Raw genomic sequence first — 23819 nt, 5'->3', positions numbered from 1 at the left:
GTCATTTATGAAACCACCAACACACGCTCCCAGTCATCGAGACGGATCTAGCTACTGCACTGCTAAATATGCAATGCGCCGCCAACAGAGACCAAAGCTGAGCCCCTGATATAGCATCATCCTCCAAAGAGAGCAATCCCGGGGAGGCAAACGATCTCTGTGGGCCATCATCTGCTTACCACAGATAATGAGGGTCAGTTGCAGCTGTAAGACCAGTTTCAGCAGTGAGGTCTGTAGTTTTCTCTTGCTAACCTTTCTCTTGCCAGTTTTTCCCAAAAAGAAACTACCAAAGTCCTGAAGGAGCTGTGCCAAGATGGGATAAGCAAGTGGAACTGTCAGATACAAGGAGCTGACTGCTGTGGTTGCCATGGTGCACCGCCTGGGTCTCCCTTTCAGGACCCCTCAGCTGCCAGAGCTGTCAGCTTCTGATGGCTCCCAACAGAGTCCCTGTCTGGAATTGCCCCAAACTGAATGAAGTGCCCCCCCCCCCGGGAAAGCCCACATCCAATAAAATCCAATAAATACTCAGTATAGGAGTATAAAGTCCTGGCCCCCTTGCCTTATGGCGGGACATCCTGAAGAGCCATCCAAGCTCCAGGGCTCCCGATAGAATCAGGAGTGAGGCCACTGCAGTGCGGTTCAACTTCCCCTCTGCACAATCCAGCTTCCCTCCCTCCTTACAGATTTTGTTGCTGATAGTACTCCCCAGTAAACCCCCTGCACACAGATCTCAGTCTGCTGTCTGAGAAACCTAACCAAAGGTACCTGCCTTTGTTTTTTATAGAAGCTGTATAGAATATCTAAATAGGTGCCAGGAAGATTATCTCCAAATTAATGGCTTTGCAATACAATACACTGAAACCTTGGATTGTGAGTAACTTGTTCTGCGAGTGTTCCACAAGACAAGCAAACATTTCTAATCAATTTTAACTTGATTAACGAGCGATGTCTTGCAATATGAGTAGTACATGATGTCAAATGTCCCACGATCACAACTGAGCCAATGGTTCTTCTCTTTCTCTCTCTCCCTCTACGGGATTGTGGGTGATCATCTCCCATGCTCAGATGCTCAGTCTCAGGCTGCAGTGTTTGGCAGAAATTAGTGATTTTTCAGAACATTGGAAGGTGCCCACAATTGACATTAGGGTATTTTTTGTTACTTCAAAGCACCAGTGGATAGTCCTTTGCTTTTCCATACAAGAGTAAGCTCAGGAATGCTTTGCTTCATTCTAGGTCAGGCTGCCTGCAGATATAGGCCCTTTCCTCTGCTACCTTATTGCCAGTTATATTAAATGCAGTATATGACAAGAGTTTCTTAATACTGAACTGGGGCGCCTGGGTGGCTCAGTTGGTTGAGCATCTGACTTCGGCTCAGGTCATGATCTCATGTTCCGTGAGTTTGAGCCCCGCGTTGGGCTCTGTGCTGACAGCTTGGAGCCTGGAGCCTGCTTCGGATTCTGTGCCTCCCTCTCTCTCTCTCTTGACCCTCCCCCGTTCATGCTCTGTCTCTCTCTGTCTCAAAAATAAATAAACATTAAAAAAAAATTTTAATACTGTACTGTAGTCAACATCCATGCAAGCATATACAATGGCGCAGGAAAAGATCCCATTGAGCCAATAGATAGCAGTGTTTCCATTAATGATAGTGAAAGTCTTCCTACATAATAATCCTCTCATCTCCCTCACACCAGCCATGAAGGTTTTCAAAGGTAAGTGCAGGTTAATTTGTTTACTTTTCTTTATATTTTGTATTTTCTTTATTATTTTGTATTATATTACAGTATTGTAATCATTTTATATGAATATTTTGGGGTTGTGGGATGAATCATCTTAGTTTCCATTATTTCTTATGGGGAAATTCGCCTTGATATACAAGTGCTTTGGATAACAAGCATGTTTCCAGAACAAATTATGCTTGCAAACCAAGGTTTTACTGTACCTCCATTTTTACCATGGCTGCCAGGAAGCTCAGAGCCCCAGCTGAGCAATCACAGCAACCACTTTACATTGGTTTAAATTCCCATTCCGTAGTACCTCTTTTTAAGCCGTATTGGAATGTGTTTATTGTAAGCCACCTCAAGCTCTCTATTAAAAGGGGCAGGGTATATATGCATTATAAATAATAACCCACCTTGATGGTAAAACCAGCACACCCTGACTGCTCTTAACACATTAAGCGGTATAATTCTGCAATTAGAGAATTGGCTCCTTCTAGGTTTAGGGCTGAGCTTCTATATTAGGCTGAGCTTGAGCAAGTTACCTAACCTCTCTGTTGTGGTGATGACCTAAAAACCATGAAGCTAGCAATACCACCTCACAGGGCTATTGTGAAGATCAATGAAATAACATTTATAAAGCACCTGACACGTGAAGATGCTCAGGTAACGGCAGCTGTCAAAGACAGCATCAGCATCAGCACCATCGTCCTTGTCATTAACAAGGACAATAGAGACATGAACAATGAATAGAGAATGGACGTTGCTGTTTTAAGCCCCTTTGGGCAAAAGAATGGCAAACAAGCCTTTGATGAAGTTACCATGGGATTAAAATAGTTTGGGGCTCCAAATCCTGAAGTAGCTGAGCCCCTGGGAACCCTGAGTTCCCAAGTTCCATCAAAGGGCCATGAGTGGTTCATGTTTGGAGGCCATCATTGATTTTGCAGAAGATAAAATGGTGGCCATACAACATATTCTAGTCTTCCTGGAGTGATGGTCCGTGGCCTTAATTGGCAGCTGTTCTGACATGTGTGGGGTGGGCTTGGCTCCCTGCTCTGTGCTATCATTGTATCTGGACTTCCCCCATCACCACCCTGCCTGTGATCGCCTCTTGTGGACTACGTCCCCCAGGAGGCTGTGAGCTGCTCTGTGGAGGCAAAGTGTTTTTGTCTTATTCACTATTGTATCCCCTGGATCTAGCACAGCACCTGACAACATAGGAGGTGCCGTTTAAATATTTGTTCAACAAATGAATGAGTAATGCCTCCTCCCCACCAGCTCTTTTAATCAGAATTAAGTAAATTGGGAAACATTAGCAGGTAGCAATTAAAAACAACAATCATGAACATTATGTGGGAAGGTAAAATAATTATGTGAGAATGTTAAGTGAGTTAAATTCCTTTTGGCCTCTCCTGGAAAACGGGGTCATTACCATCTCTTCTATTTGTTTGTTCTGATGCTTAAATGAGACAGAATAGGTAAAATGCTTAGCATAGTGCCTTCCATGAGCACATATGTATTTGATAAATGGTAGTATTTTTGTTGTTGTCATTTACAATAATAGTGAGAGAAAAAATAGAATAAAAATAATTTTTTCAGGCTGATTATATATAACTAAGAAAACAACAAATTTCCACCATTTCTTTTATTTTTTTAATATATATTTTTTTTAATTTTTTTTTAACGTTTATTTATTTTTGAGACAGAGAGAGACACAGCATGAACGGGGGAGGGGCAGAGAGAGAGGGAGACACAGAATCGGAAGCAGGCTCCAGGCTCTGAGCCATCAGCCCAGAGCCCGACGCGGGGCTCGAACTCGCGGACCGCGAGATCGTGACCTGAGCTGAAGTCAGACGCTTAACCGACTGAGCCACCCAGGCGCCCCATCCACCATTTCTTTTAACCTAACAATAATATGTTTTCTATAATTTCAAAACTTTTGTGATTAAAGTAACGTAGAGACCTGGGTTTATTACCAGCTCTCCAAGCCTTATTAATAAAGTAAAAATAAGTATTATGCCCTATTTGCTTTATAGGGTTTCAGTGAATTAAATGAATTTCCAAATGTGCAAATGCCTTGAATATAGTCACCTACCTTTTTCAGTTCTTTCTCTCTTCCTTTAATGTTCCCCTCTGGTGTCCTTGTGAAGGGTGTCCTGGTTGCAAGGGAGACCCTGAACAAGAAGGGAGAGTAATTCAAGTAAAAATCTGCGTGGGGCTGGCCATGACCTTGGGGTCAAAGGTGGCCAGAGCTGGAGGGGAGCCGGTGTGTGCCTCCCCTACAGAGGGACCCACAGGAGAACCTTGGAATGACTGCCAAAGAGAGACAAAACCACAGTGCTGGGTCCTGAGTTTGGAAGGGCTTCAGAAAACTACATCAAGACTCAGGACATTCAAAAAAAAAAAAATGCTGGAGGTGAGCAGCCTCTGATCCCCACCTGGACTTACCTGGGGCATTCCCCCACCCCCCTGACCCCCGCATTGTTTGCTCAAACCAACTCAGCTTCCCACCTCTCATACCTAAGCCTCCGATGGCCCCCAGACTATTATTACTACTGGCTGTTTGGATCTGACTGACAGAGGCTTTGGACTCTGTCCACCCCAGTGCCCCAGGCTGAGAAAGACACACGTCTGGCCTCCTTACTTTCTGTGAGTTACTGGAGCCCCAGCAACTGGTCAGCACAGGAAGCTGATTCCTGTCACTGGATTTGTCACTTTCTGACACCAGAATAGCACACATGTTCTGGCCTCTGTATATTCTGCTTACTGCTTCTGAGAACACACAGAAATTGGATTAAGGGGCCACTCCTACTTAATGTAAACAGTCACATGTATTTGGAGTCCTTTTGTTTTAAAAGTCCGGCAGCCTCCTTTGCACCTGTTGGCAGAGTATCAACTTGCTTTATGTCATTCACACTGCATGGGAGAGTCAATCAGAGCTTCAGTTACAAAGTCAACAACATTAGGGAAGCCCTGACAGGCACTTTCACTTAATCCTCACAAAAACTCTGCAAGGGAGGTGTTATTATGCACCCCCCCCCCCCTTTTTCTTAAACAAGAGAACTGGGTCTCAGAGAAATTCAGAAACCTGAACATGGAAGAGCTAGGATTCAAAACTGGGGCTCTGGCCTGCTTAGAGCCTGGCTCTTTCTACTACGCCAGAATTTAGACGCAAAATGTTGGCCTTTATTTCATTTTTTCTTTTTCTTTCCTTCCTTTCTTTCTTTCTTTCTTTCTTTCTTTCTTTCTTTCTTTCTTTCTTTCTTTCTTTCTTTTTTCAAGTAAGCTCTATGCCCAACATGGGGCTTGAACTCACGACCCCAAGATCAAGAGTCTTATGCTCCACTGACTGAACCAGTCAGGTGCCCCAAGAATGTTGGATTTTAAGTGATTGCTTTATAAATTCAATACTTCTAAGGCACCACTGCTGCTCCAAGCACATTAGAATAGATAAAATATTTTAAAAATTAATCTGCTCAAAAGCACAATGAACAAACATCTCCATGGACTACACAAAATGAGTCTGAAAACCAGCATTTTAAGCACATGAAAATATCTAACCCTAAGAAAGAAAGCTAATAAAATCAAAGAATAGGGGGGAAATTTTACGACAGAGTAAATTAAAATAATGGGATCATCTGACATAAATTTTTATTTAAAAAAAAAATTTTTTTTAACGTTTTATTTATTTTTGAGACAGGGAGAGACAGAGCATGAATAGGGGAGGGTCAGAGAGAGGGAGACACAGAATCTGAAACAGGCTCCAGGCTCTGAGCTGTCAGCACAGCGCCCGACGCGGGGCTCGAACTCACGGACCGCGAGATCGTGACCTGAGCCGAAGTCGGCCGCTTAACCGACTGAGCCACCCAGGCGCCCCTGACATAAATTTTTAAATGACATGTTTAGATGGCATTTTTTCTCATTGTATCGGATCCAGTGGTGCATGATTTCAATTTGTCCCATTCCCAGTGATGTTCATTTTGATCACTTGATTAAGATGGCATCCGGCAGTCTTCTCTATGGTACATCGCTAACTATGTAACTAAGAAGAATTTTGAGGGGAAGCCACTGGGATGCCTTCTGCATTTGTGCAGATGAGAGTCAATGGTGGCTTCAACGGGGATAATGGCAAAATGGCAGAGGAGGGGGCATATGTCATAAAACTCAGCAAGGAAAGTCATATCTAAGCCCTGGAAGCTGCTTGGATCTGAGGAATGAGAAAGGGAGAAGCTAATCACTATAAACATTCTGATCTGGGCAGCGGGGTGATGGAGGTGAGTATGACGCATAGGACAGAGAGCAGGCAGGAAAGATGGCAAGTTCAGTCTATGTGTAGGTTCTTATTTCCAACTTGAGAGTCATTATTCTTATTTTAAATTTATTCTTTATTTTTGAATAGGTAATATATTGGTGTCATAGGAAAACATGAAGAATATACAGAGTATTTAGGGGTGCCTGGGTGGCTCAGTTGGTCAAGTGTCTGACTCTTGATTTCAGCTAAGGTCATGATCTCACCATTCGTGAATTTGGGCCCCTGCATCAGGCTCTGCGCTGACAGAGCAGAGCCTGCTTGGGATTCTCTGTCTCCCTCCTCCTCCATGCCCCTCCCCCACTTGTGGGTCCTCTCTCCTTTAAAATAAATAAATAAACTTAAAAAAGAGAATAGACAGAGTATTTAGGAAAACAATAACAACACGGACACTTCTAAATAATCCATGAGTCAAAGTATAAATCACAAGGGAAATTAGAATATATTTAGACCTGAATGAAAATAAAAGCACCACACATCAAAATTTGTGGGATGCCGTTAAAGTGGTGCTTAGAGGGATATTTATAACTTTAAATGCTCATGTTAGGAAAAAAAGAAATATCTAAAATCAGTGATTTAAGCTTCCATCTTAAGAACCTACTAAAAAAAGAGCAAATTAAATTCAAGGTAATTAAATAGAAGGAAGGAAATAATAAAGAGCAAAAATCAAATAAGAAATGGACAAATGGATAAAATTCAATTAAGCCAAAAACTACTACTATGAAAGGTTCAGTAAAATTGATAAAACTCTAGCTAGAAAAATAGAGAGGATACAAATGATCAATGTTAGAAATGAAAGAGAGGATATCACTACAGATGTACAGACACTAAAAGGGTAACAAAAAAACATCGCTGGTGACAGATGGTGACCATAATTATCATGGGGAGTATTGAATAATGCACAGAACTGTTGAAACACGATGTTGTACATCTGAAACTAATACAATATTTTCTGTCAACCATACTTCAAAAAATTTTAAAAACACATTATAAACAATGTAACGATTTATGACAATAAATTGACAATATGGATGAAAATAGATAAATTTCATTAAAGACACAAATTGCTGACTCAAGAAGAAATAGAATATGTAAATAATCCTATATCTATTAAAGAATTTGAATTCATAATGAGACATCTTCCACAAAAGAAACTCCAAGTTGAGATGGCTTTACTGGTTAATTCTAGCAAACATTTAAGAAAGAAATAATAGTAACCCTATGCAAGCACTTTCAGAAAACAAAGACTAAAGAGATATGTCCAAGCTCATATTATGAGGCTAACATTATTACTCTGATGCCAAAGTTACACAGAGACATTCCAAGAAAAGAAAACTACAAACATCCCTCATGAATATAGATGCAAACACCCTTAACCATGTCCTGAAAGAAAAAGAAAGGCATAGAAATTGGAAATAAAAAAAAGGAAAATTATTCAAGGGGAATGTGATTGTGTGTTTAGAAAATCATAAATAATCTACACAAAAGCTTCTAGAAGTAATGACCACAGGATACAGGTTAATATACAAAAATAAATTATATTTTTATATACCAGCAAAAAAAATTAGAAAATGAAATTCCAGGGGCTCCTGGCTGGCTCAGTCAGAAGAGCGTGTGACTCTTGGTTTAGGGGTCATGAGTTTGAGCCCATGTTGGGTGTAGAGATTACTAAATAAATAAATAAATGAAATTCTAAAAACAACATTTGCAATAGTATTGAAAACACAATATACTTAGTGATAAATTTAATAAAATATGTGCAAGACTGGTACATGGATTACTTGTAAAGATTGATGAGAAAAATTAAAGATCTAAATAAATGAAGAGATATACAAAATTCATGGATCAGAAGAACTCAGTATTATCTTTTTAATTAAAAAAATTTTTTAACATGTATTCATTTTTGAGAGACAGAGACAGAGCCTGAGTGGGGGAGGGGCAGAGAGAGAGGGAGACACAGAATCCCAAGCAGGCTCCAGGCTCCGAGCTGTCGGCACAGAGCCCAACGCGGGCCTTGAAATCAGGATTGGGAGATCATGACCTGAGCTGAAGTTGGACGCTTAACCAACTGAGCCACCCAGGTGCCCCAGATCAATATTTTTTTTTAAAAATATATATTTGTTTTGAGAGAGAGAGAGAGCACGGGTGCTCTCACCCATGAGTTGGGGAGGGGCAGAAAGTGAGGGAGAGAGAGAATCCCAAGCAGGCTCCACGCTGTCAGCATGGGGACTGGAGATCAACACAGGGCTCCATCCCATGAACCGTGAGAGCATGACCTGAGTCAAAATCAAGCGTTGGACACTTAACTGACTGAGCCACCCAGGTGCCCCAAAGACTCAATAGTCTTAAGATGTCAATTATCCCCAAACTGATCCATAGGTTCAATGCAATTCCAATGAAATTTCTAGCAGATTTTTTTGTAGAAATTTCCATTCGGATTGTAAGTTGTATCTAGAAATTAAAAGGACTCAGAATAGACAAAAACAATTTTGACAAAGGAACACATTTGGAGGACCAACACTATAGATTTCAAGAGCTGCTGTTTAGTGGCAATAACCATGACAATGAGGTGTTGGTGTAAGGATAGATACATAGATCAATGGATGAGAACAGAGATAGGCTCATACATCTATGGTCAATGATTTCAGTGGTGTCAAGGTAACTCAGTGAAGGGAAAATACAGTATTTTTAGTACATGGTGCTGGATCAACAGGAGGCCGTATGAAAAAAACAAACCTTGACCTTCACTTCATATCCTATGTAAAAATTAATTCAAGGGGCGCCTGGGTGGCTCAGTCGGTTAAGCGTCCGACTTCGGCTCAGGTCACGATCTCGCGGTATGTGAGTTCGAGCCCCGCGTTGGGCTCTGTGCTGACTGCTCAGAGCCTGGAGCCTGTTTCAGATTCTGTGTCTCCCTCTCTCTCTGACCCTCCCCCGTTCATGCTCTGTCTCTCTCTGTCTCAAAAATAAATAAAAATTAAAAAAAAAATTAAAAAAAAATTAAAAATAAATAAATAAATAAATAAAAATTAATTCAAAATAAGTCACATACCTAAGTGCAATTGCTGACTATAAAACTTCAAGTGGAAAATATGGGGAAAATCTGTACAAACTTTAAAAATTGGTAAATTAGAATTCATTAAAATGAAAACCTCAGCTTTGCTTCAAAGAAACCATTAAGAGGGGCACCTGGCTGCCTCAGTCGGTACAGCATGTGACTCTTGATCTCTCGGGATTGGTAAGTTTGAGCCCCACGTTGGGTGTAGAGATCACTTAAAAATAAAATCCTAAAAGAAAAAAATTAAAAAAAAAAAAGAATTCTGGAAGAGGCAAATCTAATTTATAGTGACAGAAAGCAGATCGGTGATTCCCTGGCATAGCCATACTATTTAACCATACTAAAATGGGCGTGCAGTGGTAACTCCTTAAATGATTTTAATGTTACATTTTCTGAAGACTTTTCAGTGTTGTATTGGCTCTGAATATAATAAAAAAGACTGTTGAAGTCTTTTGCCTGGTTTAAAAATTAAATTTGGGTTGTGTGTCTTTTCTTCTGATTATATTATAGAATTTCTTTGTATATTGGAATTGAGCCATTTCTTGAACATAAGTATCAGTATATCTTCCCTTGCTGAGCCACTCACTAAATATCAATATATCTTAAATTTGTATTATTCCTTTTGTAAGTGAAGTTGAACACCTTTTCATATGCTTAGGATCTGTTTGTACTTATTTTTTCTGAGAATAGTTTTCATCGCTTGCCCATTCTAAAATCAGGTTTTGGTCTTTTTCTTATAAATGACTAGGAGACTTTTATATATTGTGGAGATTGGCCTTTGACCTTTGGAATACAGTAGCAATTTTTCCCCTAGCTTGTCATTTTATTTGGCTTTGCCTATGGTGTATTTTTTGGCCATGCAGGTTTTTATTATTATTTTTAATGCAATTGAATTTTTGTTTTAATGTAGTTGCTTTGGGTGGCTTTTTTTTTCTTTCTTTTTTTAAGCTTATTTATTTATTTGGCAGGAGGAGGAGGGGGAAGAGAATCCCAAGCTCCCAGGCAGGCTCTGTGTGGTCAGCACAGAGACCGATGTGGGGCTGAAACTCACAAACCATAAGATCATGACCCGAGCCGAAATCAAGAGTCGAATGCTTAGCCAACTGAGCCACCAGGCCCCCCATAATGCAACTGAATTTATCGATCTTTTCTTTTATGATGTGTAGTCGTTTTTAAGTCCAATTTCCCCATTAGATACCAAGGGAAAAAATGATTTTAGACAAGGTCTAGCCATGTTGGACTAAGCCTAAGAAGGGCCTGAGCTTGTGCGGAGGGTTCAAGCCCCTTCTCTGCTACTTATTAGCTGTGGATTCTGGGGCAAGTTACCCTACCTCGCCTTGGCTCAGTCAGTTCTTTCGCCTGCAAACTGGAGATAATGAGGCCTAGTTTAAAGAGTTGTTGTCAGTATGACACGAGATAGTGTATGAAAAGCACCTGGCACGTGCCTAGCACAAACCTTCCCTGCAGGGTTCTTCTGTCTCTCCAAATGCGTGTACACAGAGGTGTGTGTGTGTGTGTATAACAGGTGTACATATATATGTGTATTTGTGAGTGGGAAGAGGCAGGGCCCAGGGCCGCCTGTGGGATTCAGCAAACAGCTCAATCACTCATGGCCTCAAAATAAAAAAGCTGCTCCAAGGGCCCAGGATGATTGTAAATCCCACAGCCCTGGCCCCGGGCCAGAACACTCCTTGCCCACCCTCCGTAACCGCCTCTGCTGATGGCCAGAGCCCTGCTGCCTGACTCTTTCTCCAGGATGGCCTGCACCGTGGATGTCTAAGTGCTAGTAAGCCCCAGGGCATCAAGGGCTCCAGGATGGTCCCGAAGGGTCAGGGGCAGAGGGAGACCACCCCCACCTCTGGGCTGCTTGCCTACTCTGGGGACCTTTCTGGATAAGGAGATTGATCTAGAATCACCGAGTAGATGCACAGCCTGCCTCAGCCACGGGTGCAAATCTCAAGTCCCTCCCACACTGGAGCTCACAGAGCAGTGGGGTACACTTCAGGCCTCAGCTTTTCCGAGAAGGGTCTGGGAATCCCCGTTTTTGCACACCCATTCCTGCTCTTACACTTGGGGTCTCCATTTTTACAAATCCATTTCCAAACAGACCAGCCACCTCCTCCCTGTTGAGCTCTGTAAAGCTGTTTTTCCATGGCTCTGCTAAAGGTGAGCGGTACACAGACACCTCTGGAGGCCGGCACGAGGCCAGGCAGGTCTCAGTTTCCCCAGCAGTGCCAGTCAGCCCCGCAGGATGTTGATCCCTGGAAAAGATGCCATGGCACCAAGCGCAACCCCCTTCTCACCCCACTGACCAGGAAAGTGGGGTGCTGAGAAGGGAGGCGACTTGCCTGACATCACCCACTTGAGAGGCAGAGGTCTAGAATCCAAAACTACTCTCTTCCTATCTCTGTATTCCTGACATCAGAGCTTAGGCCTTGGCAGTAATAGGAGCTCCAAAGATGGGGGACTGGACTCAAACCCAGGTTTCCTGGTCGCCAGCCCTGGGCTCTTTCTACTCCCCCTAAGTGCCACTGGAAGAGCTTTACACAAAGAAATACTTTGTAAGGTCCTATTTTTTAATGTTTATCTATTTTTGAGAGACAGAGAGAGAGAGAGAGAGTGTGTGTGTGTGTGCGCGTGCACACACAAATGGGGGAGGGGAAGAGAGAGAGGGAGAGACACAGAATCTGAAGCAGGCTCCAGGCTCCCAGCTGTCAGCACGGAGCCCAACATGGGACTAGAACTCACAAACGAGGAGATCATGACCTGAGCTGAAGTCGGATGCTTAACTGACTGAGCCACCCAGGCGCCCCGGCAAGGTCCTATTTGAGGGTGTCTGTCGTAAAATTGTGGCTCTTCCTTCCGTGGAGAGCTGGGGGCCAGGTCCCTTCACCTTGGAACTGGGCCAGGCTTCATGACTTGCTTGACAAACTGAGTAATATGGCCAGGACTCTCAGGGCTAGTTTCCCCTAACATCACACCAGATGTGGGTGCAGGAGTGAAGCCACCTTGGACCCTCCGGGTCAGCCCATCTTCCAGGTAAGTCCCACTTAGGGGACTGCCACTGAGACCATGTCGGGGCAAAGAATCAGATAGCTGAATCCTGCTCGAATTCCTGACCCACAAAACATGAGATATAATAAAACGGTGGCGGTTTTAATCTACTGAGTTTTGGTGTCCTTTGTTACACAGTAGTAGATAACTGTGCAATAACTTTGCATCTCAAACATACCAGCGAAGATCGCAGGTGGCTATTGAGTCCTTCCTAAAAGCAAGTACACACACTCCTGAATTTTATACACTTTGTAAGCATGGATTGCTCTCAAGCTTTTCTTGAGGCTGTCTCTGGCCCCAAATATTACAAATATAACTTGGATGCCAACTGACATAAACAAAATACACCTAATTCTTACGGAGAAAGCACTATGTGCAAGGCACTTGGTTCTCCCTTAATTCTAGAACCACTTTTTAAGATAGTTTCATGTGGTGTTTCCATTTTACTGGACAAGAAACGGAGACAGAGGTTAACAAACTTGCCCATGACCACACCACTAGAGAACGGCAGGGCTGGGATTCAAAACCCCTGCTCCTTTCCAGAGCCTACATGCAATGTCTCCCTTGGCAGATGAAACTTCCCTGGGACCCTCCCCACATGAGACAACATGCCTGGATGGGCTGCATTGGTGGCACTAGGGACTCTGGGGTCGGTGCTGGAGTGAGGGTCCCAGCACCCTGGGGAGCGCTGCCTCCAGGATGATGAATGAGCACAAACCCCCGGCCCAGCCTTCCTCCATCTGCCCAAGCCCCCTCCTCAGGCCCCTGCCGCAGCTGTCACCATCACAGCCCCCGATCCGATTACAGACCCCAGAGCCCCTGGCTGCCTCCTCCTCCCCTTGCCAGTGCGCACGAGGGCAGAGTCCCATCCTGCCTGGGAACAAGGCTGAAGTCGGAGGACGAATCTGTCAAAGGCACTGCCAGCTGCAGTCGTCCCTGTGGCCCCCGCCCTCTGAGCTCATTCCCAGAGGTCTTAGGCGGCTGGTGCTGAAGAGGGACAGGAATGAGGGCCCTGCAGTGGGGATGTGTGGAATCCCGCAGTTGGCTTTGTTTAGACGTGTAAAACCGCACCAGGCCTGGGCTCTGCACCTGCTGCTAAAGGAAGTCACCTCCTACCTCCCACCCAGTTCACATGTGCATGTGCGCGCACACACGCACAGAGGAAGTCACCTCTACCTCCCACCCAGTGACCTCCCACACACACTTGCGGCTCAGGAGACCCAGGCATGGATTAACTCTGGGCTTCACCAGGCCCCCGGGCCTGTTCCTCACCCAAGCTTCAGTTCCCTCATCTGTAAAACGTCTCATCAGAGCACCTAGGTCATAGGTTTTCATATACCAGGTCCTTACCAGACGCCTGTTGAGAGAAACCTGTCATCCTCCGAATCCATCTATTCATTGCAGGACCGGACTCCCGCTCTCCTCCACCCTCCGCTCTCCTCCAACCACGGGCTCGACTGGCTTGACCAGAGCTGCTTTTTGTTAGGCCTCCCTTTTTAACCCTGAGGGTCCGCGAGCCACGTTCCTCGAGGTCATGCTTCTGAGGACTGGGGTGGACGTTCAGAGAGGCTTCGAGTATTTAGAAAAATGCATCCAATACTTGGAAATAAAGCAACAAACCTACTGGATGCTTTTTCAAAGCCACATTGGAGCCCTTGGGTCCCCGAAGGGTCATCTGACTCTCTAAGGGCAGGTCACCCATTTTTTTCCACTGATTAGGAAATTGGTAAAATTAGATGCTAACTTACAAAGAAATAGACGACTGGGAAGTTAGAAATGATTCATGTGGTCAGAAAGATAACCCCGAAGGTTATGGTTTAACTGACCTATAGAAGTCTGGGTGTCCTACTGGTTCCCTCACTAATGAGATAAATAAATCTCTAATACACGCTTGCTAACCTGTGTGTGAGAATCATGTTTCCAGCTTCTCAAAATTTATGCTTCAACACAGATCTCGTGTTCTGGGATGTGGCCAGAGTCGGGGTGGAAGCGCCCCTGAGGGTGGAAATTGGGAAGAAGGTTGAAGCCACCGTGGACGATGACAGGCCACAGGATGGAGAGGAAGGCTGAGCTAAAGGCACAGAGCACCTGTGTCCTGAGTAGCGGGAGTGATCGCAGGACGATAGTGCTGGGGCCAGGAGTTCAGGGGTTCCTCTTCCTAAACCTGAGAGAGGAGGTAAGTGAGAAAATGTGTTCTTCATCAAAAGGATTTCAAGGGTGAAAGATCTCAGAGGAAATCATCAGGGGGGTAAAAGGAAGTTTCAGGTGTTATGATTGAGGCTGAAGTTTCTGGAAGGCTTGGTGATAAAAGGTTTTTGGAGGAGGTGGAGCAAGTATGGAAGATGAGTTGAGGAATGAGGAGACGGGACGCCTTCTGGACAGGAAGTAGAGCCATAACGAGGTCTGTGACAGACTGGGCGGGCCTAAGGGCTTCCTACCAGAACAGAACAGAACACAGCCTGGTATGGATTCAGAGGTCAGGCATGCTCAGGTCTGGATTCTGGCTGCCAGGCATGAGCCAGTAGGAAGGGAGGGGCAGTTCTCAGTGGCCAGACCCACACTGGCTAGGCTAGAGACTATCACTGAGCTGGTCCCTTCATCCTGGGTCCTGGCTCTCAGCTTTCAACAAACCCCCAAACCTACCAGTATACAAGGGAGACATCAGGGCGGCGGGGAGTTGTAAGGTCCTCCAGCTCACGTCCTGTAACCCCAGAGCTGCGATTATCCCCCGAATCCCAGAATCCCATGCTCAGAACTGCCGGCAGTCATCAGCCCTCCGCAAGGAGCCTGGAGGTCCCTTCTTAAGGAGGCCAATGAGTCAAGCTGGCTAAGTTTGTAACGACTCTCCCCTCAAGATAGGAATTCCCTAAAGTCCCCAAGTAAAACGGGGAGGTGGCTCAGGGTGGAGGCGACTCTGGTTTATTGTCTCTGTTGCCGCAGCCCCCTAGTTTGGAGGCCTTTCTGTCTAAAGTTCTGCCTGTTTCAGGAACTCCCCCCCGCCCCCCAACCTCCTACATCCAGAGGCTGTACGCTATTTACCTTAGTTCCGATTAAGTTTCATTTTCTGTTTTGGATAAAAATAAAGCCCTCTCAAAAATAAATAAAACGTTTAAAAAAATATTTTAAAGGGGTGCCTGGGCGGCTCAGTCGGTTGAGCATCCGATTTTCGCTCAGGTCACGATCTCACAGTTTGCGGGCTCGAGCCCTGCATTGGGCTCGAGCCCTGCGTTGGGCTCCTTGCTGACCGCTCAGAGCCTGGAGCCTGCTTCGGATTCTGCGTCTCCCTCTCTCTCTGCCCCTCTCCTGCTCACATTCTGTCTGTCTTTCTCAAAAAAATATATTAAAAAAATATTTTAAAATACATAAACAAAACCAAAAACCATCTGGTGCTTTCCTTTGCATAGATGCCTCAGGAAGATCTCCCCGATTCACAGACCATCCTTTGTTTCAAAGGTCAAAGATTTCAACAGGCCTGACCTTTGAGATCCCTGGCTAACAGGCATCACCTGTGGCCCTCCTGGGCCCTGCCCCAGACCTGCTGATTCGGGTTCTCCCGGCGCGGCGGGGGTGGGGGGGTGCGTCGCGGGAAGGCTAGAGAATGTGCATCTTCAACAACCACCCCAGGTGAATCTGACAGTGAGGTAACAGTTCAGATTGGAAGCACTGTTTGCTCATGAGATAGCATACGGGGGCCTGCATACATGTCTAGACAAAGTTCCGGTGAAATTATTCTAGATTCTTACCTAGCCACTGTGTTTATCCCAAGAGTAGGGAAAGCAGGCCCCGGGACACACAGCTTCTCTCGAACACCCACCGCTCCGGGGAGAACCTCGTGAGAGAGAACGGCGGTGAAGATAGAAATAGAGTCCGTGGGAGAAGTCGCTGAGGGCCAGTGTGGGCTGTGGCAGGAAACGGCCCCTGGCAGGTGGCAGGCTTAGTGATGGGGAGTGACCACGTCGCTGTGGACCCAAGAGGAGGAAGGCCCGCTGGGGCCCAGCTGCCACCACTCAGGGATGAGAGGCCACGTGAGGGCAAACAGTTTCTTTGAGGCTCGGTGGCTTTCTTTGGAAAACCAGGGCAACAGCTTTTCTCTCGGGGTCGTAAGTTTCGTCTGCCATAATGAATATAAATCACTCAGCACAAAGCCTGGCGTATAGGAAGCGCTCAGTAAGTGCCAGCTGTGTGTGTCATCAATCATTCACTCAACAAACATTCACTGGATAAAAATGACAAACAACAAAACAAAAGACAGACATGGTCCCAAGGCTCATGGCTCTTACAGAGTAAAAGGTCTTGAATAGATTTCACTTTAAGATAAATAAAAGTTTTCGTTTTGAACGTGACAGGGGGAAAAGAAACTATGGGCAAGAGCACAGCTTTCAGAGGACAGAGGTCTCTGCTTTAGATTCAGTCCTTTGGAGCAAGAAAAGACTGTAGAGGTTCCCAAAAAGGGGATGTGACTTCCTGAGACCCCAGAGCCTTCAGCCTTGTAGAACAGACTCGTCACCTTCTCCACCTGCCCCTGCACTACTGTATTTAACAACTTGGTGACCTGGAACTATTCTTAGTTCTATCAACTTCCATATCCTTCTCTACCTCAAATGTCTCAAGTGTCTGCCTAAAACCCCTCCTATATCTGCAAACCACAAAGTGAGGAATAATTAAATGGATTTGAGGACCAAAAGAGAAAAGGGATGGTGTGGTGGGGGTTAAGGGGTCAGTATCACAGTTCTGCTCTTCAGAACTGGAGGGTGAGAACTGAACCCAGGCTCTTCTTTGGGAAAGCTGAGCTCTAAGCAGCATGGTCAGGGAAGGGGGGTGAGGTAGTGGCATTGCTCAATGTGCAACCTTTGCCTTTTAGAAATTGGGAGCAGAGGATAGGATTGTGGGAGGTGAGAGGAGTTAAAGGTTAGTGCTAGAGAATTCCAGAATCAAAAGCCCTCAACCAGCACCATACTCTGCAAAAATGCACGTGAGTCATGCAGAGTGAGAGGAATAAGGGGGCACCTGGTTTGGGATTTGCAAATTTGGGTACCACCTGGAAAAGCCTGCATGGCCCAGGATCTTGTTGCAATAAAGCCTTCTGCTTTTACAGCCTGGCGTTTCTGGGGGGCAGAGTGGGATGGAAGTTGGGGGGGGGGGCTGCAGGAAAGGACAAATACTCCACAAATACTCCTCAGACTTGTAGACAGCTCTGAAACCAACTGGTTCAGAGGTGACTCTCACTCCGTATTGTGGCTGGTCAAGCTGCAAGTTTTGGTATCAACTTCATTTTGAATTTTTCCTCTTTCAGGTAGGCTCCACACCCAACATGTAGCTTGAACTCATGACCTCGAGATCGAAAGTCCCATGTTCTACCGACTGAGCCAGCCAGGAACCCCCTCATTTTGAGTTTTAAAAAGGAAGCCAGAGAGATCTGGTGGACCCTGGATAGACCAGGGTTCTATTCTGAGCTCCACCACTTTGTAACTGGAATTTTTAGGCAAGTTACTTCACCCTCACAAAAGCTCAATTTCCTCTTCTGGAGGTTGGGGTTAACGCCACCCACCTCTGTCCTTAAGCGAGATGATAAAAGGGCCTGTCGGGTACTTAGTAGGTAACTAGTAACTATTAAGTCACGCAAACAAGGTTAGCTTGTATGAATCAATATGCAGCAAAGACACAGTCTCTGAAAGACTGTAATCTTCATGCTTCTGCTCAAGGGATCAAGACTGTCACCAGAAATCAAACGTCTCAGCTAAAGGCGGGGGTTAGACAGACACCCCAGGAGCATGTCCACAGGAAAAAGAGAACAAAGGGTCATAGGAAAGTCCTCTTTGGCATCCACGTCAGTAGTTTCACTATCTTGGAGGTTCCTCAGAACCTTCCTCAGAACTCTCCTTCTCAGAACTGAAACACCATGCTGCATATTTATCTACTTGTACCTTAAACTCCCATCCATCATAAGGCCATCCATGTTCAGTGCCAGTATTCACAGCAGGGGCAGAAAGTCAGCATCATTCGGGATAAGATTTAGGCCACTGTGCGACCCCAGGTGAGAAACAGAAGGCAGGGCTGTATGTGCACATTGTGCTCCTGAACACCGTTCATAAGTGGTATACAAACTGGACTTCTGGAACAATCCTAAAGATAGGATTTTCTCCCGGGCTACAGGGGTTCTAATAAGACTTCTAACAAGAAACCAAATCAGCAAGTATTCCCTCTGTGAGTCACTCTGTGAGCAAATTAACAGACCCTAATTCGGACTCAGTCTTGTCAGGAGAGGATTCAGAAATGGTAAAATGAAAAGCAACATAATAAGTGAAGCCGTTTCAATTAAGGGATGCCGGGTGAGTCAGAAACAGTACGTAAGGAACACTAAGACGATCTCTTTTGGGTGTATATGAGATTCAGAAGGAATGGGCGGAAAAAGTGCTGTTCTGAGAAACAAAGAGGGACTGTTGAAGAAAGGGTTGCCATTTTGTTAGAAGGTCCCGTTAAACAGCTGCTGCATACCTTTCAAAAATAGCAATACAACCTGTTGTTAAGTGCTAGGTACCTTGGCTAAAACATCCAATTTATGACTGAGCTGCAAGCAGTTATCACTTAGCTCATAAACTCCTGTAATAGAGAAATCTCGGGAATATCACATCTCGACCTTCTCATTGCTCCTGGAACTCTACTAATGAGGAATCAGAGAGGAAACTGGTTTGAAAACTAGACCGAGAAAGGCCAAGGAGGGGCTGGCATGTGTCAAGGGCCCCCTCTAGCGGTTCTGGAAATAAATGAAGTAACTCGGGATTTGAGACATTGGAAAAGAAAATAGCAGCATAGACCACACTGACAAAGCCTCAACCTTACCAACCTTTGCAGTCCTCGTTCTACTTCTGAGGAGGTCTGACAGATTCCTGTTGGGAAATTCTCTCCTAGCAAAGGCTTCTGCCTTAGAAGTGGCATGGTCCTTTACAATGTTACATATGGTCTCTGTGAACTTCGTCCCAAATGATTTGGCCTTAAACCCATGTCCTTCAATTTTCCTTTTCTTCTCTTTCACCTATACGTACACTTCCATGTTAGCCGTCTTTATAACCATCATTGTTAACGGCTGAGTAATTTCAGACTTTAATTTCGAGGCTAAGGCTGGACTTGGTATCACTGCACACTTGAAGCGTTTGTGTATTACGTAATCAACATACCAGGCACTGGCCTGAAACCACATGGAATCCATAAGAGAACACTCAAATGCTAATAATGTTCTCTTTGCAATAGACGTTACCAACCAATGCGATGACTGGAGTAAATATATCCACGTTCCCTTTGCAAACCTAACCTCTGTGCTGCCTCGTATCCCTGTGTGGTTTACTGGCTGCCACAAGGGCTCTTACACCCAGGAGACTCTCTGTCTCTAGGAAGGGGAGACTGAGTGCCACATGGTGGCAGATTTATGGAGCAACACTGGCATCTTCCATGCAGAAGACTGGCAGCTAGGAGTAATCCAGTCCCCCTAGGACATTAAGTGAGACAAATGATCAGACTCCACCTAAATAGGTGAAGTCTAAAGAAAAAGGGAGGAGGGTATGGAGGGAAAGGGTAAAGAAAATAAAAGAAGGTGGTGACTCACTCACCCTTAGAATCTGTTACTCTGTATAACGTAGAGGATCAATCAGCACTGTACAAATGTGATACTTCATTTTCATAGTTAACTAGGGAGAACTAAGTCCTCACTTACCAGAAAGTCTGCTCTACCGAGGCAGGCAAGTCAGCTGTTGTGTGTCTTCAGTCATTTGGGCCCCACTTACCTGGGTGTTAACCTGGGCTTCAAATTTTCTCATCTACAAAATTAAAGAATCAGACTAAAAATAAAAAATCTTGTGTCTTTTAGGTCTAAATAATATATCCTATGTGCAAGGTCCTGATATTTTTGGCTGAAAGTGTTGACAAAAAAAGCTATATTTAAGGGCAAATGCTTTACAAAATCTTCAGCTCCTGCCATACTCAATATCCCTTCTAGAAATGTTAACTGAATCAATCTACTTTGTTGAAAATTTCTTCACGTGACCAGAACAAAGGCCGTAACACATTTGTAGGCAAAAGACCAATGAAGCAGATCCCACCATTTTTCCCAGAGGGAAAGGAAAGCTACTGTTTTCTCCCCAAAAAGTATGAAACCTAGGGAACAAGGCAATCACTATTGCTTAATCTTCACACAAAACTAGAGGATAATTTCTAGCTGATTTACATAGAATTAAAAATCAAAAAGGAGAGATCCTCAAACAGGGAAAGAAAAACCTATTTTCCAGGCATTGGGTTAACAGTGTGTTGTCACCAATTTTAACTGCATCGGTTTTAATGCATCGGTTTTCCATTTAGTCTTCCCCTGCTTTATTAACAGGGCAGACTCAGCAGAAACACACAGACTTGGGTGGTTTGTGTTCCAGGATAAGAACTTATGCCTGAGTAAAAGGTAAAGATGAAGAATCCTTAAGACAGAGCATACTTTCCGCACCTTTGTGGCAAGCCTCCCAGCAATGCCATGCTGCTCCCTGTGCAAGGAGACCATCTGCTGGTGACAGTGAAATCTTAATACTGTTCTCTTTTCCTCAACACTGGTATTCTCCCTTTGTCAGAAGCTGACAGTCCTCTATCCAGTTAGGAGAGAAACTCCTTTTAAAAATTAACCAAATGTGGTTTTTTTTTGTGTGTTTCAAGTTTTTATTTAAATTCCAGTTAGTTAATATATAGTATAATATTAGAATTAACCAAATGTTTTTAAAAAGTTATTACTTGGTTGAAAAAAAGAAATCCTTCAAAACTCATCTTTCATCTTTTCTATACTTCTATTATAAAACATTATTCAAAGTAAACTCAGCTTCTATAAATTCCATCATTTTCTTAGAAAATCAGTACTTTCCCACATTTTTCTATTCATTAGAATTAGTGGTTTCTATTCATTAGAATCTTATGTCATCACTAAGATTTAGCAAAGAATATGGATTTTAAAAATATTTACATTCTATGTTCCATTGTTTAGGTACTTATTGTTACAAACTCACTGGAGTTTCATTATATATTGGATATCCTTGGGGAGATGCTTAAGAACATTAAGTTCTAGAACGATGCTATACATGTAACATCCCTTGCCAAAATCTGTATTATGGAGGTTTCCCATATCAAAGAACAAAGCTATATATCATAAACTATACACCAACCATTTCAACCTCTATATGTAGTGACTCATAATGAATATTCCTGGGGAGATGGCTAAGGAACATTTTAGGAATATTGGAAAGATACTATGCCTACATAACCCTTTAAAAAAATGTTTGTTTTTGAGAGAAAGAGAACACACACACAGGTTTGCACATGAGTAGGGGAGGGTCAAAGAGAGGGAGAGAGAGAATCCCAAGCAGGCTCTGGGATGGACAGCCCGATATGGGGCTCAATCTCACAAACCATGAGATCATGACCTGAGCTGAAATCAAGAGTCCAACACCTAATGGACTGAGCCATCCATGTGCCCCTTACATAACCCTTTTGAATGGGGACCTACACAGAATATTTCTTACACCCAATTCTGTCAAGGAAGATCAATTATATCATAGCAAAACTATAAACAATATACTGAACATTTAAACTCTAGATTAAGCTAGTCAAAATGAAAACTCAAAGTGAATGTAGATTTTTAATTTAAATTTACAAAACTACTTCCTCATTTTAAAAATGCCTCTTTAGGGGGCACCTGAGTGGCTCAGTTGGTTAAGTGTCTGACTTTGGCTCAGGCCATGATCTCACGGTTTGTGTGTTTGAGCCCCGCATCAGGCTTTGTGCTGCCAGTTCAGAGCCCGGAGCTTGCTTCGTATTCTGTATCTCTCTCTGTCTCTGCCCCTCCCCGCTCACACTCCGTCTCTGTATCTCAAAAAATGAATAAACGCTAAAAAAAAAAAAAATTAAAAATACCTCTTTAGGGATTTCTGGCTTCCACTAATGGGAGGAGTAGCTCCTAACAAACCAGCCCTCCTGCAGATGACTATAAACTCTAAGGGGAAAAAAAATCAGCAAGGAAAAATACAAGGTATATATATTGAAGAAGAAGAACTAAAACTGTCTCTGTTTACTGATAACATGATTTGTCCATGTAGAAAACCCCAAAGAATCTACCAAAAAAACCCTACTAGAATAATGGGAGATTTTCAAGGTCATAGGAATAGCTTTGACCGAACTCGAGTGGGGCAGGAGCAGAGAGAGAAGGAGACACAGAATCTGAAGCAGGCTCCAGGCTCTGAGCTGTCAGCACAGAGCCTGAGGCGGGGCTCGAACTCATGAACCATGAGATCATGACTTGAGCCGAAGTTGGATACTTAACTGACTGAGCCACCCAGGTGACCCTCAAGGTCATAGGAATATCCTAATGTGGACTGCACTTAGTGAATTGCTTCCAAAGAATAGAGTTAAATAGAAAAAAAAAAAAATGTGACTTTACAGGGAAGAAACTGGCAAATGATCTTAGGAAGGTGATTAAGGTAAACATCAAGGTAAAACATGTTAATAATAGGCACCACTGATATGATGTGTTGGGAACACTTCACCCCTGTTGTATTATTTAACACCAGTCTATCTAGGAGAAAAATAATCACAGAAATCCCAAATGGGAGACGTTCTATAAAATACATGAAAAGTACTCCTCAAAACTGTCAAGGTGGGAAAAACAGACTGAGAAACTGTCACAGACCAGAGGAGATATGACAACTAAATGTAATGTACTGTAAATCCCCCTGAGGAATCAGAGAAAAAGGGCATTAGTGGAAAAACTGGCGCAATCTGAATATAATCTGGAGTTTAGATGATAAACTAAATGCACCCATGCTGAGTGACAAATGCACCATGGTAATTGTTATGGGCTGAACTGTGCCCACCCCCCCCTCCATTCATATGTTTAAGTCCTAACCCCCAGTACTGCTGAACTAATGGATGGATAAAACATGGCATATATTCCTAAATGCGATTTCATTCAGCAATAAAAAGGAACAAATTATGGATATGTGCTACAACATGGATGAACCTTAAAAACACGCTAAGTGATGAGGCACCTGGGTGGCTCAGTTAGTTAAGTGACCAACTTTAGCTCAGGTCATGATCTTGCCGTTTGTGAGTTCAAGCCCCGCATTGGGCTCTGTGCTGACAGCTCAGAGCCTGGAGCCTGCTTTGGATTCTGTGTCTCCCTCTCTTCCCCTTCTGTCTCACAGTCTCTCTCTCAAAAATAAATAAACCTGTAAAAACAAAACAAAAACACATGCTAAGTGAAACAAGTCAGTCACAAAAAGGCCCCACACTATAGGATTCTATTTATATGAAATGCCCAAAACAGGCAAATCCATAGTATCAGACAGAAACTCGATTTATGGTTGCCAGGGAATGCAGGGAGGGGGAGGTACAGAGTGAGTACTAATTCGTACAGAGTTTCTTTTTAGGGTAATGAAAATGTTCTAAAATTAGACTGTAGAGATGGGTGCCCAATTTTGTGAATATACTAAGAAGTATTCCATCACACAATTTTAACAGGTGGACTTTATAATGTATGAATCTTAGCTCAACAAAGCAGTTTAAAAAACATAATAAAAAAAAAAGATCTCATCTGAGGGGGGGAAAAAAAAGTTTCAAAAATAAAGTTTCCCAAACGTTTACTTAATCCGTAAAACAAGGAAAT

Source organism: Panthera leo, chromosome D2 (assembly GCF_018350215.1).
Source record: "Panthera leo isolate Ple1 chromosome D2, P.leo_Ple1_pat1.1, whole genome shotgun sequence".
NCBI lineage: Eukaryota > Metazoa > Chordata > Mammalia > Carnivora > Felidae > Panthera > Panthera leo.
Note: the sequence above shows the minus strand (reverse complement) of the source record.